At 32.3% G+C, this 15,541-nt stretch overlaps 3 long non-coding RNA genes across 44 annotated transcripts in view; 1 reads left to right on the top strand and 2 right to left on the bottom strand.

The window, feature by feature from the left end:
* LOC127703124 (uncharacterized) overlaps positions 1-2,340 on the top strand; it is a 148,736-nt gene extending 146,396 nt beyond the window's left edge. The window contains exon 4 of the long non-coding RNA XR_007982720.1: positions 2,237-2,340. This is a non-coding gene — a long non-coding RNA (uncharacterized LOC127703124). The remainder of the gene's footprint in view (positions 1-2,236) is intronic.
* LOC127703119 (uncharacterized) overlaps positions 1-15,541 on the bottom strand; it is a 365,292-nt gene that overhangs the window by 212,142 nt on the left and 137,609 nt on the right. The window lies entirely within an intron of this gene.
* On the bottom strand, positions 2,720-5,405 carry LOC127703125 (uncharacterized). Its single transcript, XR_007982721.1, has 3 exons — positions 5,198-5,405; positions 4,396-4,464; positions 2,720-3,522 (listed from the first exon to the last, which is right to left on the bottom strand). It is a non-coding gene; the product is annotated as an uncharacterized LOC127703125 (long non-coding RNA).

Here is a 15,541-nt window from a genome sequence, read left to right as displayed (position 1 = left end):
CATAAAAATTAGTGATTTGGTTTTACGAGTGATGGTAAATACTTTACAAACATAATTCCAGCAGTAGCTAAAAACTGGTTATGGCAAAGTATATGTAGCTGGACAATATTTGGAATTCGGAGAAATTTTGTATGCTTTTACAATAGAATGTTGATTAGAAAGTATATGTTATTACTGCTAATGTTATGAAAATATTTGTGAATCAGCGTTTTTTTTTTGTTTTTTTTTTTTTCAATAGAAATTAATAATTCATAATATGTAGCGCGAAAAGGGTGATAATTACAAAATAAATAATGCTGTGATGGTGGTACGCTGCAAAATCTTATTTGTTTTATCTTTTTGTTTTATATAATCAGACACGCGAAGCAATGAATGTGGTTTTTAATTTGATAGATGCTTTTGTGCTTTTTTGTAAATGATTGTTTGTTTTGATATTGTAACACAGTGATGACTGCTGTACCCATATTTTGACTATTTCATTTATTATGTCTGTTTTGTTCACGCATCGTTTGAAAATGCATGTACCAAGTCAGGAATATGACAGTTGTTGTCCATTCGTTTGATGTGTTTTGTTATTGATTTTGCCATGTGATTAGGGATTTTCCGATTGAATTTTCCTCGAAGTTCAGTATTTTTGTGATTTTACTTTCTACTCATATCTAAAACAGAGGCGAAAGATACCAGATGGATATTCAAATTCATGAGTCGATAACAAACTAACAAAGCTACATCTTACAAAGTCTGTCCTTATAATATTGCCGCTCAAGCCGGTGCTAGTGGCCATCTGAAACTTGCAGTGAGGTGAGAGGTTTTTGCTCTGTTTAGGGGCTAACTGTGACTTTGAGATGAAGATCAGTAATAAAAGCGCTATCCCTTTGCTTTTTATGTATTTTTTGTGTCATGGATGGATACCCCATATCCTTGGTTTTTTTTCTGTTATGACAACGCCATGTAAAAAAAAACGATAAACAAACAACAAACAAAAGTACACAAAATATAACAAAAAAACTAAAAATTGACCAACACGAACACCACAAAAAACTGAGGTTGATATCAGGTGCTCATGCGGGGTAAGCAGATCCTCCTCCACATGCGGCACACGCCACAAAATGATGAAGACAGCAAAAAACGAACACTGTGATATCCTCATATCGTTCAATGTTGGTCACATTAGTTAATATTTTTTACATTTTGTTAGTTGATTATTGCTGAAAGTTTTAGACAGTTTTGGAGTTTTGGTTTGTATTTGTTCTATTATAATACCAAGACCAAAATATTTTAAGTCACAATTTTTTTTTTATCAAATTTGTGTTCTTTTCAACTTGCTAGCTATGTTTCGATAAAAATTTCAAAAGTAGCATTATACTATACTTTAAAAAGTAAAATAACAAAAATACTGAACTCCAAGGAAAATTCAAATCGGAAAGTCCCTTATAAAATGGCAAAATCAAAAGCTGAAACACATCAAACGAATCGAAAACAACTGTCATATTCCTGAAATATGGTACAGGCATTTCCTTATATAGAACCTGGTTTTATAGCTAGCTAAACCTCTCACTTGTGTGACAGTCGCATAAAATTCCATTATATTGACAACAATGTGTGAACAAAACAAACAGACATAATAGGTATAAATGTCAAAAATAGGTGTACAGCAATCAACATTGTGTTATAATCTTAATCACTATGAAAACAAACAAATATGTCAACAAAGAAAAGCAAAATGGCGTATAGACATAGCACATAAGCAAAATTGAAAGAGAAGAATACAAAAAATGACCACAGCACAACAACACATTGGCGGGATGCATAAGTACCCAGTCACGCCAAAAGGATATTTCCAAAAATGGACTAAACAGTAAAGGTTAATAATTTAAAAGACAAATAAAAGAACACTTTAACACGTAATTAAGATGATAAACAACGTTAGTACTTAGAATCTTTACTTCAAGACCATCATGTATTATTTGTGAAGTTGGTACGGAATATTTATCAACAAGGTCTTGACAAATATATACGTAACATGGTCATATCTCAAATCAAGAATATAAAAATGTTAAAAACTTTATGACCCAGACAATATTTTCAAGTTTTACCATATGTTCTGTAAGAATAAATCGAGTTAAATACAGACAATATAGTAGAGAAACTATATGATACACTGCATAAACACCATGTCAGGATCAATGGAATAAGAAAAGTATTTATAACGATAAATGCAATTTAACTTTTTCAGCACCAGCATTAGCAGTGTCAGGAGGTAATGGCACTACACAATGAAAAACTACGAAAAGATGGGAGAGATGTCGGTACTGAATTAAAAAGCTATAAAGAACTATCTGTTGTATTTCTTTTGTTATTCTTGTAAATGCAATCATTTGATTATCTAGATTAGCTTCATCTTTATAATTTATAACATTTGATAAACAGCTTCCTTGTAAGTAGTAACCTTCAAAAGTAGAATATTGAAGGAAAGGCAAGACCTTAAATATCTTTAAAAATGTCTCTTTTCAAGAATAATTTAAGAGTATCCATAAAATTCACATAGTTTTGTAGTTGAAAAGTAATTACCTAAAATATCAGCTGAGGAGTTAGGATTCGAATGCACGCATCAGACATAACATTGCGTGTACGAAATAGGTCGCTTACACTCAATGTCAATCATGTGTATGACTTTAAACAAATGCACCATACTATAACTTTTTGAATGTAAGCACATGTTCATCAGTTCTGACACCGATTTTGTATATATAAAATGGGTAAATAGCAATAACTAATGAAATGTAAGATTAACAACAAGTGTTAAAAAAAAGATGCAATTCATAGACACAAGTTAGCGGAATTTCGTAACGTTAATCTGAACGTCTTTTGTAGACGAAACGCGCGTCTGGCGTACTAAATTATCAGCATAGTAAATCTGATGAGGTAATTTTACAACCACAATTATAAAGAACGTGTTTTTCAACAAACAAATGGGGCAATATGCGCAATTGTTTCTCCATAGGCGGTAATGGTAACGTTTTCTTCTGTAGCTCAGTCCATATCGTAAACTTGGATATGTATGATGGCTCGTTTCGAAGCTGAGACATTTTCACATATGTGGTTAAATTTTCGGGGTACGAAGTGTGATTCATTTTTCCGTAAATTAGCATACCCCGAAAGTACTTTCGTGATGCGGCTCTTCCTGGTAAAAAATCCCTTTTTTCACACAATAAATTCTTTGAAAATTTAATACTTTGAATACATTTAATAACTCCATAGTTTTTACACATTTATTCTATGGTCCTCTACTTTCCAAATCAACACAAATGGTTAAGCTCAGTCACTTTTTAAAAATAGAAACATGTCCAATATCACTACACAGAGATTTTTTGTTTACACACACATTTTGTGTTCCTCAATTTGAGGCGCATTAGGGATATTGACCCATATTGAAATCCATAGTTCTGATTTTTCCCAATATTCCTGTGTAATCTTCATGAGTATGACTTTCTGAATAAAACTGTGAGTTTTTGTCCATTTCTGAAAGAAAATAAAGTTGTTTCAGCACTATAATGCAATGATCCTTTTATCCCTATATTCATTAATTTTGAGTACAATGTGTACGTATAATATTGATTTCTTCCAGTATACCTTCACAAGTCGCAATATATATAAAATATCAAATGATAACCTTTAATTACAATATAAAGACCCTGTTAAAGCATTTAATAAAATTTCTTATGTCTAAAAGTGCATTTTGACTGAGAAATTTTGCAAAAATGTAGATTTCATCCAGAAACTCTAAAAAAAATACTTAATAATTTTTGCCACTGGAAATCTGGTGTTTTCTACCTTAAAACCCACTCAAAAATGGTGTGAATGTCATATTTATCATATAATTAAAGCGCAATGTAGTGCAAATTTACAAAACTTGACCTTTCACAAAATCTATTTAAGGTTCCACTAAAGTCAAAATATAGGACACTTCATAAACATCTAAACTTTGCCTGTATTTTTCAACCTATAATGAGTAAAGTCCTAAACTATGAGAACAAATGTTCATTTAAACATACTTAACATATACACACTTTGTAAATTGTAAATAAACTTGAAATTGTTATGTTGTGGCCAAACCGGTTATTGGGGTGAACACTAAATTTTCAAAAAAATCTGGAGGCCTGTGAGACGACTTAATTTGTTTAAAATTGGTATGGAATAATACTGTTATATCTAATGAGTTGCCTCAGGGTTAAAGTCAAAATGTCGAGTCGAAAAGATCAGTAACTAACATAATATCAAGACCATAGCAACAGTTTTCATATCAGCATATTTTCATCATCCTGACTGTAATTTCAATTGCATGAAAACCATAAAAAACAATTTAGAGCTTGCCTAATAAAACAAAATGCTTACCAGTAATTCAGAACTTTTTAAAACCTCTTATTTACCATCTCAGGTTAAACTGGAATGATATGTCTGAAACTAAAATAAGACAAAAAATTTACTAAGGTTGTGTCATCATTTCATTTAAATACAAACTGTATAATTGAGAGGGAAAAATCAAATCCTTGAAAGTTTTATCACAAATAAAGAGATTCTTCTCTCTTGTGGCTTCACAACCTTCATTTTAACCTCTTTTATGAGGAGCAATCAGTAGTAGCTTAATAGTAGAATAGGTGAAGCACTTTGTTTTTAGAAGATTTGACCCTCCCCCTTTTTCACTGAGAAAAGACACTATCTTGTGATTTGTTACTGTGCATTAAAATATATAGCAATTCGTGCTTTTCTTAAAATATGTTTGTCTGTTTAATTGCATGTTTTAGTGACCAGCTGCTAATTAATGGTCAAATTATTGGTGTAAAACAATGTATCACTATCAAATTATATTCGTCCGAAGTGTGTTATTTCCCTTGATTATCAGCTATTCCTGTAGCATGTGTAGACTGGAATGATAATGACATAACAATGTCTTTAGTGTGTCATGTTGGCTTACAATTTAACAATATCAAATCTTTCCAAAAGAAGTTAGTCCCTTTTTCATGTCAATAACATGTGCCAGCGTCTGATGTAAACACAGTTTTTATTGTGCCTAAAAGAAGTGCTCCAGCCCCTTGCCAGTAATACATTTCAAAGGCGAAAATTGTTGCCGATCTTTATAAATAATTTTAATCTAAAACCAGCTGTGATGGTTAGGTATTTATAAAAGACAACTTACCTTCATTTTCACAATTTTCTCTGGTGTACAAGATGCAATCATTCATAAATCAGTCTGACAACTTCAAATATACAGTCTTATAAATTGGGGCAATATGCGCAATTGTTTCTCCATAGGCGGTAATGGTAACGTTTTCTTCTGTAGCTCAGTCCATATCGTAAACTTGGATATGTATGATGGCTTGTTTCGAAGCTGAGACATTTTCACATAAGTGGTTAAATTTTCGGAGTACGAAGTGCGATTCATTTTTCCGTAAATTAGCCTACCCCGAAAATACTTTCGTGATGCGGCTCTTCCTGGTAAAAAAAATCCCTTTTTTCACACAATAAATTCTTTGAAAATTTTATACTTTGAATACATTTAATAACTCCATAGTTTTTACACATTTATTCTATGGTCCTCTACTTTCCAAATCAACACAAATGGTTAAGCTCAGTCACTTGTTAAAAATAAAAAAATGTCCAATATCACTACACAGAGATTTTTTGTTTACACACACATTTTGTGTTCCTCAATTTGAGGCGCATTAGGGATATTGACCCAAATAACATTCCTATGGGAACCAAATGTGCTCCTCTTCTTGTTGATTTGTTCCGTAATTATATGAGGCAAAATTCATACAGGAGCTTCTCCAGACGAATAAAAAGAAGCTATCATCATTCTTTAACTTCTCGTCCCTCTATGCCCTCTCACTAAATAATTCAGTTTTGCAAATACATTAAACGAATCTACCAAATCGAACTTGTAATAGAACAGACAGTTTAGGTTTCCTCATGGCTTATGTCTTGAAATTGACAATGAGGTCACGTTTTTCTCTGACTGTAAATGACGTCTCCACATTAAATCCATTGGATGTTGGATGTGTACTTATTGATATTTATATCATAGATACATGAATTTTTTATTAGTTGCTATTGGCTTTGAACTAGCTGTTAGTAACTGCGAGTACTCTCAGGTTTGTAAATAGTATCTTTTTTGTTGTGGGGGGGGGGGGGGGCGCATAAACCGTCTGCCAAGTCCAGTCTGTGTTACTTGTTGTTTCTTTTTCTAATTTGTATCGATCTGTTGAGTTAAGCCCTTTTTCGACTGATTCTTATAGTTTGTTGTGCTGCAACACTACTGTCCAAGGCTATGAGAAGGGAGGCGCAAACATGTTATCCCTGTCACATTCTATATGTGTCTGTCCAAAGTCAGGAGTGGTTGTCGTTGGTTCATGTCTGATATATTTGTCTTTCGTGAAATGTTTTGTAATAACTGAGTCCTTTCGTTTTCTCAATTGAATTGTTTCATATTATTCATGTTGGGGCCTTTTATAGACGATTATACGCTATGGGTTTTTCTCATTGAAGGTCATACGGTTGCCTTTAACTGCTTACATCCACTTCATTTAAATATCGGTGGATAGTTGTAGATTATATATCTCAATATTCTATAGCTTGCGTCTCTTGACATTTCCTTGTTATTTTGGAATCATCCCTTCGAATGTTTTACGGAAACCACCACGAGTTAGTTGACCGTTATGGAATATCTGTATGACAGATGTACACAGATATGATCCAATTGTCGTAATCTCTTCCTTGATTGTGACATCACCTAATGATAATTATCCTCAAATTTGTTCTTCCCATTAACAACACGAAGGATTCTACACTTGCAGCAGCGTCTGCTTTCCTTACTAAGGCACCTGAGATCATCCTGATTTATGGTGGGGTTCGTTTAGCTGGTTTTCACGTCATGGCGTTGTCAGTTTCCGTTCAACTTTTGAATGTCGCATTGGTACCTCTCGCTTCTATTTCACTCACTACTAACACTACAACCTTTCTTTGAGTATGCCTGCAGATCAATACACAAAGTAAATACAATCAAGAACTAGTAGCTTCATGTAGCTCACATACAGTATAATAAAAATACAAATGATAAATCACGCAAGTATTCTTTGTAGTATGACCAAGTATCTTTTATAAGCAATTACACTTTTTTATTCTGAAAAATTCATAAGACTGATATTATTTTATTTAAAGATTAAAATCCCAATAGGATTTATATTTCTTTACCTTCTCAGCAACAATAAACAACAAATTCATAAAGAAAGTCTTTTTGTTAGAATTTTTAACAAAAACATTTTTTTTACATTCTGAATTGATCAACCAAAGTAAACAATACATGTACATGGCTACTATTTTGAGATCCCTTTTCTTAAGCTCCTAACTAGTTTCGATATTTCTTCATATTAGGCTTTCGAATGTTTAGTTTTTGGGCGTTCCTGACGAAGATAAATCCAGGAAAGCGCGTCGGCTGCAAACAATTTACTAAGGTTTTTCCCTATTTTAATAGTTCGCCGTTGTTGATTGCAACACTTGAAGCACTTTTATTGACTGGCACACGCCCATAAACATTATATCAAAATTAAACAAACTTTCCAATGTGTTTTGTAAAAAACAAAAAAGATAGTCTATAGATTCAAATGCATTTCAAAAGCTATCACTTAAGTGAGGTGGACACGAGAAGTGATCATTCAAAAATAATTTAAAATCTTTGGTAAATCCACCGCTTCCTGGGGATGTCAATACTATAGAACATTCTTCAAATAATCTCAAAGAGTTTATGTTGTTTCTTCGTTTGGAGAACATTGTTTTGTAGATTGATGTCTCAACAATCAATAGGTTGTCCAATTGGTTCTTAATTTGCATCACTACTAATGAACTTTTCTTGTACTCATATGAGGCACATTTTATGCGGAACCTTCAGAAAGACAAAAAAACGATCATGCAAAGTTTTTTTTTTTATTTCACTTTCAAATATATTGATGATGTCCTGTATCTTAATATCCCATTATTCATTGAGTGCTCATATAAACTTAAGATTTTGAATGAGACCGGAAGCTGAATGGTTGTTTCAGATCTTGATGATTTCTTCGATATTAACACAGATCGAAAATCAAACTTGAATCTTTGAAAAACTTAAGGATGCAACTTTGCTATTGTCAACTTTTCGTTTTTGAGCAGTTGCATACTCTTGTCCCCCTACATATGGTGTTTACATATCTCAACTAATACGTTATGCTCGTGCATTTTGACACTTTACGGACTTCATTAACAGGGATGTGCTCCATACGCAAAAACAACCCAAATAACCTTGAGGTTTCAGAGAAGAAGATCATAATGTGGTATTCAATTACATTTTAATGTGAACTGCGTGCAATCTTATTCAATGTTACTTAATACATAATTCCTGGAAAGCTTGATTACACTGGTCCTTTAGTTTAAGAGAAAATGATGAAAATGTGATTTTCAATTGCATGTCAATGCCAACATATCACACAACACATTACAACATTCAATGAGGATCGTTTACCATTAGCAACACGACGGATGCAGCATGATATGCTTACCCTTCCGAAGCACCTGAGGCCACCACTAGTTGCAATCGGTTGTACTTGCATTGTTTTAGATTTAACTGTTGTAACTTGTGCTACTTTATTTGTCTTTAAACGTTTAATCTATTTTTCGTCTTTACAAACCTTATTTTTATTTCAAATTTCACATTCGGTTAAATGTTTAGGGTTAGAGATTTAAAATGTACCGATGGTTTTGAGAGAAGAGACATTTATCGATCCGTTAATCAGGGCATTTTATTTATCAATGGGGTAAGTAGATCCTTTTCCGAATGTGGCACCCGTCGTGTTGATCATGTTATTACAAACCCAGTAATAAGTCTAATGTGGTTGGTCACACTCGGGAAAAAAGGAAGAACATGTCCGTCGTCATCTTTGAAACAGATATCCCATAACAGTCAACGGTGATGGCGTTCGTAAAATTTTCAAAGGGATCATTTCAACTTCACCACTTGGAACTCTTTGCTTAATAGTTTCTTTGTTAGCAGCAACCCTCTATATCATTGTCGTAAAGTTTTGTTCTCTACCGACCCTTATTGTCAATTTCTAGCTGTAAGTCAAGATATGAGGCAGACTTTACTGTATCTGTTGTATCCTTTATTTCAATTTCGATGAGATAGATGCGTTCAACATAGTCACCAAACTTATTATTTAGTAAGAGGACATCATCTATATAGCGGAAAGTGAAGTTAAGAGATAATGCTAGCTTCTTTTATTCTTCCTTTTTATGAAGTATGCCTTGTATGAGTAAAGGAATAACCCAGCAAGTAGAGGGGCACAGTTGGTTCCCATGGGTACTAGTATGTCGATTGTTTGTTGAAAAACACGTCCCCCAAACGTAACAAATATATTTTCATTCAAGAAATCAAGCATCTTGATAATGTCAGTTTCAGAGGATTTTTTATTTGAATCAGAGTGATTTTTTACAAAGTACGATTTATCCCTCCCAAATACAAGATAATTCTATATTTTATATCTACGTTGACCATTCTTTGTTACGAAACAAAGCAAGACAAACGTTTTCAATTGGTCTTTGGGTTTAGAATGGGGAATACTTGTGTAAATTGTCGAAATGTCAAATGTTTTAATACTATTGCAGGAAGAAAAGTCTTAGATTGTATGTACGTTAACCAATCCTTGGATTTTTTTGAAAATTAACTGAAACTAACATTTCCATCGCCAAAAAAAAATGAAATACAAATTGGAAGGGACACTTTTTTTATCCCCTAAATTTTTATCACTTCTTCTTTACTCGTTTCAACATACTTCAAAACAGGAATGCTATTAACTTTAGAGCATTTTTAGAATTTTCTACAAAGATATGAGCCCTCAAAGTTTGACCCCCATTAATCTTAATGGAAGTGTTGTAAAACTTTCTTTGCGTAATAAATATGAAACAAAGTATAACATGATTAGTTTCGATTGATTTAATTGATAAATATGTATTACTAAAGTATACGAAATAAGTCATAACATTAACGGTACCAATTATACTAAACCAGTTGGTAATAATAAGATATGTGATTTGACCCATTGTTTGTTACATATATAAGCAGTGGTTTCTTCTATTTATTCTTTTAAATATCATAGAAAATATTTGAATTTAACCTTTATTTTCTTTCTATGCCATATCGACCATGTTTGTGGACAGATAGATTATCGCAAAATGATTTTCAAATTAAATACTCCTAAGATGATTGTAGCTCAGTTTGGCTTCAAATTGTTCAGTAGTTTCCGTGAAGAAAATTTTTGAAACGTTTTGCAATGTTATCAACGACGTCATAAGTGGTCCAAACAGCAATTACATACAAGGAAGATGTTGAGCACATTGACACAGTAGAGTTTTGTTTACAAATAAACAAAATTACTACGCTGTAGGGAAATGTCCCTGCGCTGTATAAATAAGGAATTTAATCGTGTGTTACAATGTTTCATTGTGGTACGATATTCAAAATATGGTAAACGTCCCAAAACTCCCAGAAAACAATCATACCGAAATGATGGTATAATATTGCATCATGGCAAACAATCCTACCAAGTATGGGAGATTTTTGTAAAACGGACTCAGAGAAGTTGCGTTCACAAGGTGTTCATAATCTATTGCAAAATGGTAGGATCAAAAAGATGGTATCATTTGGTCAACTACACATGACGGCAAACAATCCTATTAGGCATGAAAGTTTTTTTTTTGTAAATGTGTCTCAGAGGTGCGTTCATCTGCAGATCTTTTGGACTTTTCAGCTTTTTTATTCAAGCGTCACTGATGAGTCTTTTGTACACGAAACGCGCGTCTGGCGTACACAATTTTAAGTCTAGTATCTATGATGAGTTTATTGACACATCAATTCAGATGAATCTGCTTAAATAGTGAAAATTATTTCAACCTTTACTGAATACACTTGTAAAGGTTATATAACAATTTAAGATGGCGATATGACTTTAATTATTATATGCATTTATCATTAAGGGGCCTCGGTGGCCGAGTGGTCTAAGTAGTTACTACTGTAATCACTAGCCAGTCAACACTGAGGTTGTGAGTTCGAACCCCGCTCGTGCGGTTGCACTCGACTCCAATCTTAATTGACTAGGATTGTCAGTTTTCCTATCGAAGGTCGGTGGTTTTCTCCGGGCGCTCCGGCTTCCTCCATCAATAAAAACTGGCCGCCACGAAATAGCCCAAAAGCGGTGCTTAAAAGTGGCGTTAAAACACCAAAAATCAAAACAAATCATTTATCATTAAGTATGTTTCGTCGAAGGAACCATGCTGTATATAGTTAACTTTTCATTCTTTTAATGTGATGTTCTACATCAACTCTTCTTGTTCGAATCTTTTCATTGACGTTGTTAACTTTGTGTAAATTTCGGACGAAGAGCTAAATCATTAAAAATTCGTAAGGGTTCCATGGAACCCAGTGTCTCGCCTTTTTTTGCTGTTGTCTACGTTTTCAGTGTGATAGGGGAATGCACATAATAGATTTACATTTACAGAAATAAAAATCCAGGATGGTTTATGAATCTAATAATTTTTTTTAAATCTTTAACTGCAGACTGTATGTAATGTTAACAGGAAGAAAAAGTCCATTTATAAGTAATATACAGAAAAACAGGAAATATTTTTTTTTACAAAATTTCCTTCTAGATACTAGCTTTTGATCATAAACAAGCTTCTGTCCAATTTTGGTAAAGATCCAGGATAGTTTAAGAAAGTTATTAAAATTTTTAAAAACTTTACCACAGAGTAAATGTAATGTTAACTGGCAGAAAAACTAAGTCCATTTATAAGTAAAATACGGATAAACAGGATTTTTTTTACAAAATTTACTTCTTGATACTATCTTATGATCATAAACAAGCTTCTGTTCAAGTTTCGTTGAAATCCAAGATAGTTTAAGAAAGTTATTAAAATTTCAAAAACTTAAACCACAGAATGAATATTTGTGAACGCCGCCGCCGACGACGACGGAATGTAGGATCGCTATGTCTCGCTTTTGCGACAAAAGTCGCAGGCTCGACAATAAAAAGGGGTCTAAAAGAAATAACCAAATCTGAAAGGAAAATGATGTAACCCATAATTTACAGTACACGAATTCAAACTGTTCTGGAATACCAGCAAAATATTTTATAGTTTTAACCTATTAACTTAGACAAATAAGTGAATGACACTTATAAACCTTATATTTGTAAATACCGTATTTGTGAACATGATTGAAATACAGAGACAGGACGATTTTATAATATTGACAGGAAAGATAGATTATGTACTTATTGTAATAAAAGTTCCATTGAAAACGAATTTCATTTTTATTGGAATGTAATAAATAGCTTGACATTAGCGAAAAAATATATCAAACAATATTATTGGAGACACCCCTCTACTTATAAGTTGATACAATTGTAATTAACTGTACAATATATTAAAGAACAAAAACAACTTGGTAAATACGTAAAATTAGCTGAGAAACTATTCTTCTGTCGGGTTGTTGTCTCTTTGACACATTCCCCATTTCCATTCTCAATTTTATTCTAATTTTGAACAATTTTATGTATGTCATACTCTACGTAATACTTGATATTGTACTATTTATAAGAGTGATTGAGTGTATTTAAATGTTGTAAACATTTGATTATAAGTCTGTTTATGTGATATGGTCCATGCATAATTAATTGTCAAACATTGTATATATCCTATAACCTGTACTTGCTTTTGGAATAAAGTATTAACTAATGCAATATATTGCATTAAATACATTAGAATACACAGAAAACCAGGCTTTGTTTTATACAGGACATCATCGCATACATTGCATTCATACTTAACAAAAATAAAATATCTGAAATTTGGCCTCCTAGGTCACAACAATGACAATGACTTACACAGTTTGATAACAGACTGATGAATAAAGCTGAAGGTCGTATAAGTATGCAGGATAAACTTTTGATGTCTTTAATGTGGTTACCCTACGTATCGACAATCATCTTGGATGTTTGATGTTAACCAAACTATAGTGTATAAGATATCCATCAAATTTGGCCAATTCTTTAGCATGCTTTTAAATGTATTATAACATGACCCTCAACTGAAGAATGAAAAACTATAAATGCACCTCAATTAGAATACACAGAAAAGCAGGATGTGTTTTATACATGACATCATCGCATACACTGCATTCATACTAAACGAAAATAAAATATCTGAAATCTGGCCTCCGAGGTCCCAACAATTAAAATGACTTACACAGATTGATGCAGGCTATATGTCCTGTGGTGACATTACCATTTGTTCTTGAGGGTCACATGCTTGGCGACACCATATATCAATCTGTTGTTGATAAAGTTGAAATGAGTTATACCGACAGTTAAAGTCTATCATATAACTTAATAAGTGTATTCAGTGAAGGTTGAAATAATAATCTTCACTATATGAATAGAATCATGTGAATTGATGTTTCATCTAATAATCGATGTGATCTTTTTCCTTTCTCCAGCTTTAGAACAATATAAACGAATATATGGGTTGAGTTCATTTAAACTTAATAAAACTGACATTTACACATAATAGTTTCAACTCTCAACTATCCTTAGTTTCGGTTTTGGCTTCCGGGGAAGGTGTCTACTGGTGTTTTTCGGACGGAGATTATTATCATATATCCCTGTAGCAATAACAATAACATTAACAGAATCAAAGCGCGAAAGCGCTGTAAAGGCAGTTAATTACAGGTTGTGTGTATTTTTAGTCCAGTTATATCATTATCTTGCATAGTACATTGTACTTATCAGAGGTGGCTTCCAGTATTTAAGATTTAGAGTTCTCTAATGATATTGAACAAGTTTCATGAATCTCATATTCTGAGCATTATACGAAGGTGATTGTGTAAGAGATAAATTTGTCCTGGTAAAATATGTCCGGGCGGACACATATTACTAGAATAAAAAGTCCATGGTTACAGAATTTACTAGTATTTTTAGTCCGATGTTAGTAATCTATGTCCCCAGACTAATTTTCCTAGGAATTCAATTCCATGTCATTAATATTCCTAGGATAAAACGTCCATGTCCTTTTTTTTTATAGGAAAAATATTAATGAATCAAATCATTAAATTTACATTTAAACAATATTGGAAATTTAAATATTAAGTTTTAATATTGTTTAAGAGTTGTGTATTCATATTTTTAATAAAATTCATGTCCCCAGACCAATTTTCCTAGGAAATCATGTCCATGTCATTAATATTCCTAGGTAAAAACGTCCATGTCCTTTATTTTAAAAGGTAAATATAAATGTTATGTTTTAATATTGTTTAAGAGTTGTGTGTCAATTTTTTTAATATAATGTTTGTCCCCAGACTAATTTTCCTAGGAAATCATGTCCATGTCATTAATATTCCTAGGTAAAAACGTCCATGCCATTTATTTTAAAAGGAAAATTTTTAATGAAACAAATTATTTACATGTTAACAATGGAAATTCAATTTTTATGTTTAATATTGTTTAAGAGTTGTGCATTAATATTCTAATAAAATTCATGTCCCCAGACTAATTTTCTTAGGACATCATGTCCATGTCATTAACATGCCTAGGTTATAACGTCCATGTCCTTTATTTTAATAGGAAAAATTAATGAAATTTTCCAATCTTAACTAAGAAAATGTTTTTTTATTTTCAATAATTTTTAAAATATAATAAAAATTACTAGAAAAACAAGTCTTAGGACAATTTTTCCTAGGAAAATAAGTGCCAGACATATTTTACTAGCTATGGACTTATTTTCCTAAGAAAATTTGTCCTGGGACTTAAATTCCTAGTAAAATAATGGTCATGGACTTGATTAACTAGGAAAAAAAGTCTGGCGGACAAATTTTACTACCGGACCAAATTTACTGTTACAATTGTTCTAACTTGTTTATGAACTAGTGCATTATGTCCAGTTTGTACCTTGTTTATCTGTGTTTATAGTCAAATACTGTTTAATATAGTTGGGCATTTTCTTTTTAGGAATAAATACCAGATATCAACTGTATTTTTATTCAACTTTGCAAATGTGGTTTGTTACTAGTAAGCATGGATGATAGTTGTTAAATTGGCAATCATACCACATCTCCTTATTTGTATAATATGACCTATATTCAACGACCTCAGGTACAAAAAAAATATTTAACTAAACTATGATGGGAAACCTTCAACTTCTTTCTTTTATATAAACTTTTGATTTGGTAGCATAGAACTATGTAGAATACTCCTGTTGAACATGTCGTGCATAGATGATGTTGTCTATCTACCATTTTATATATGTAGGATGGTATTTACCTTCTATCCTTGAATTCAACAGCTTCAAGAATATGGTGAACACATATTCAAATGTATATGCCATGTTTATGCAACACAGCTCATGGTAAAGTATGCTAACAAGAATGCTGGTATTAAATCTCAGTACACTTTGATGTTTAAAGGCA

Source organism: Mytilus californianus, unplaced genomic scaffold, assembly GCF_021869535.1.
Source record: "Mytilus californianus isolate M0D057914Y unplaced genomic scaffold, xbMytCali1.0.p SCAF_5, whole genome shotgun sequence".
NCBI lineage: Eukaryota > Metazoa > Mollusca > Bivalvia > Mytilida > Mytilidae > Mytilus > Mytilus californianus.
Note: the sequence above shows the minus strand (reverse complement) of the source record. Positions and strands in the feature narration are given on the sequence as shown.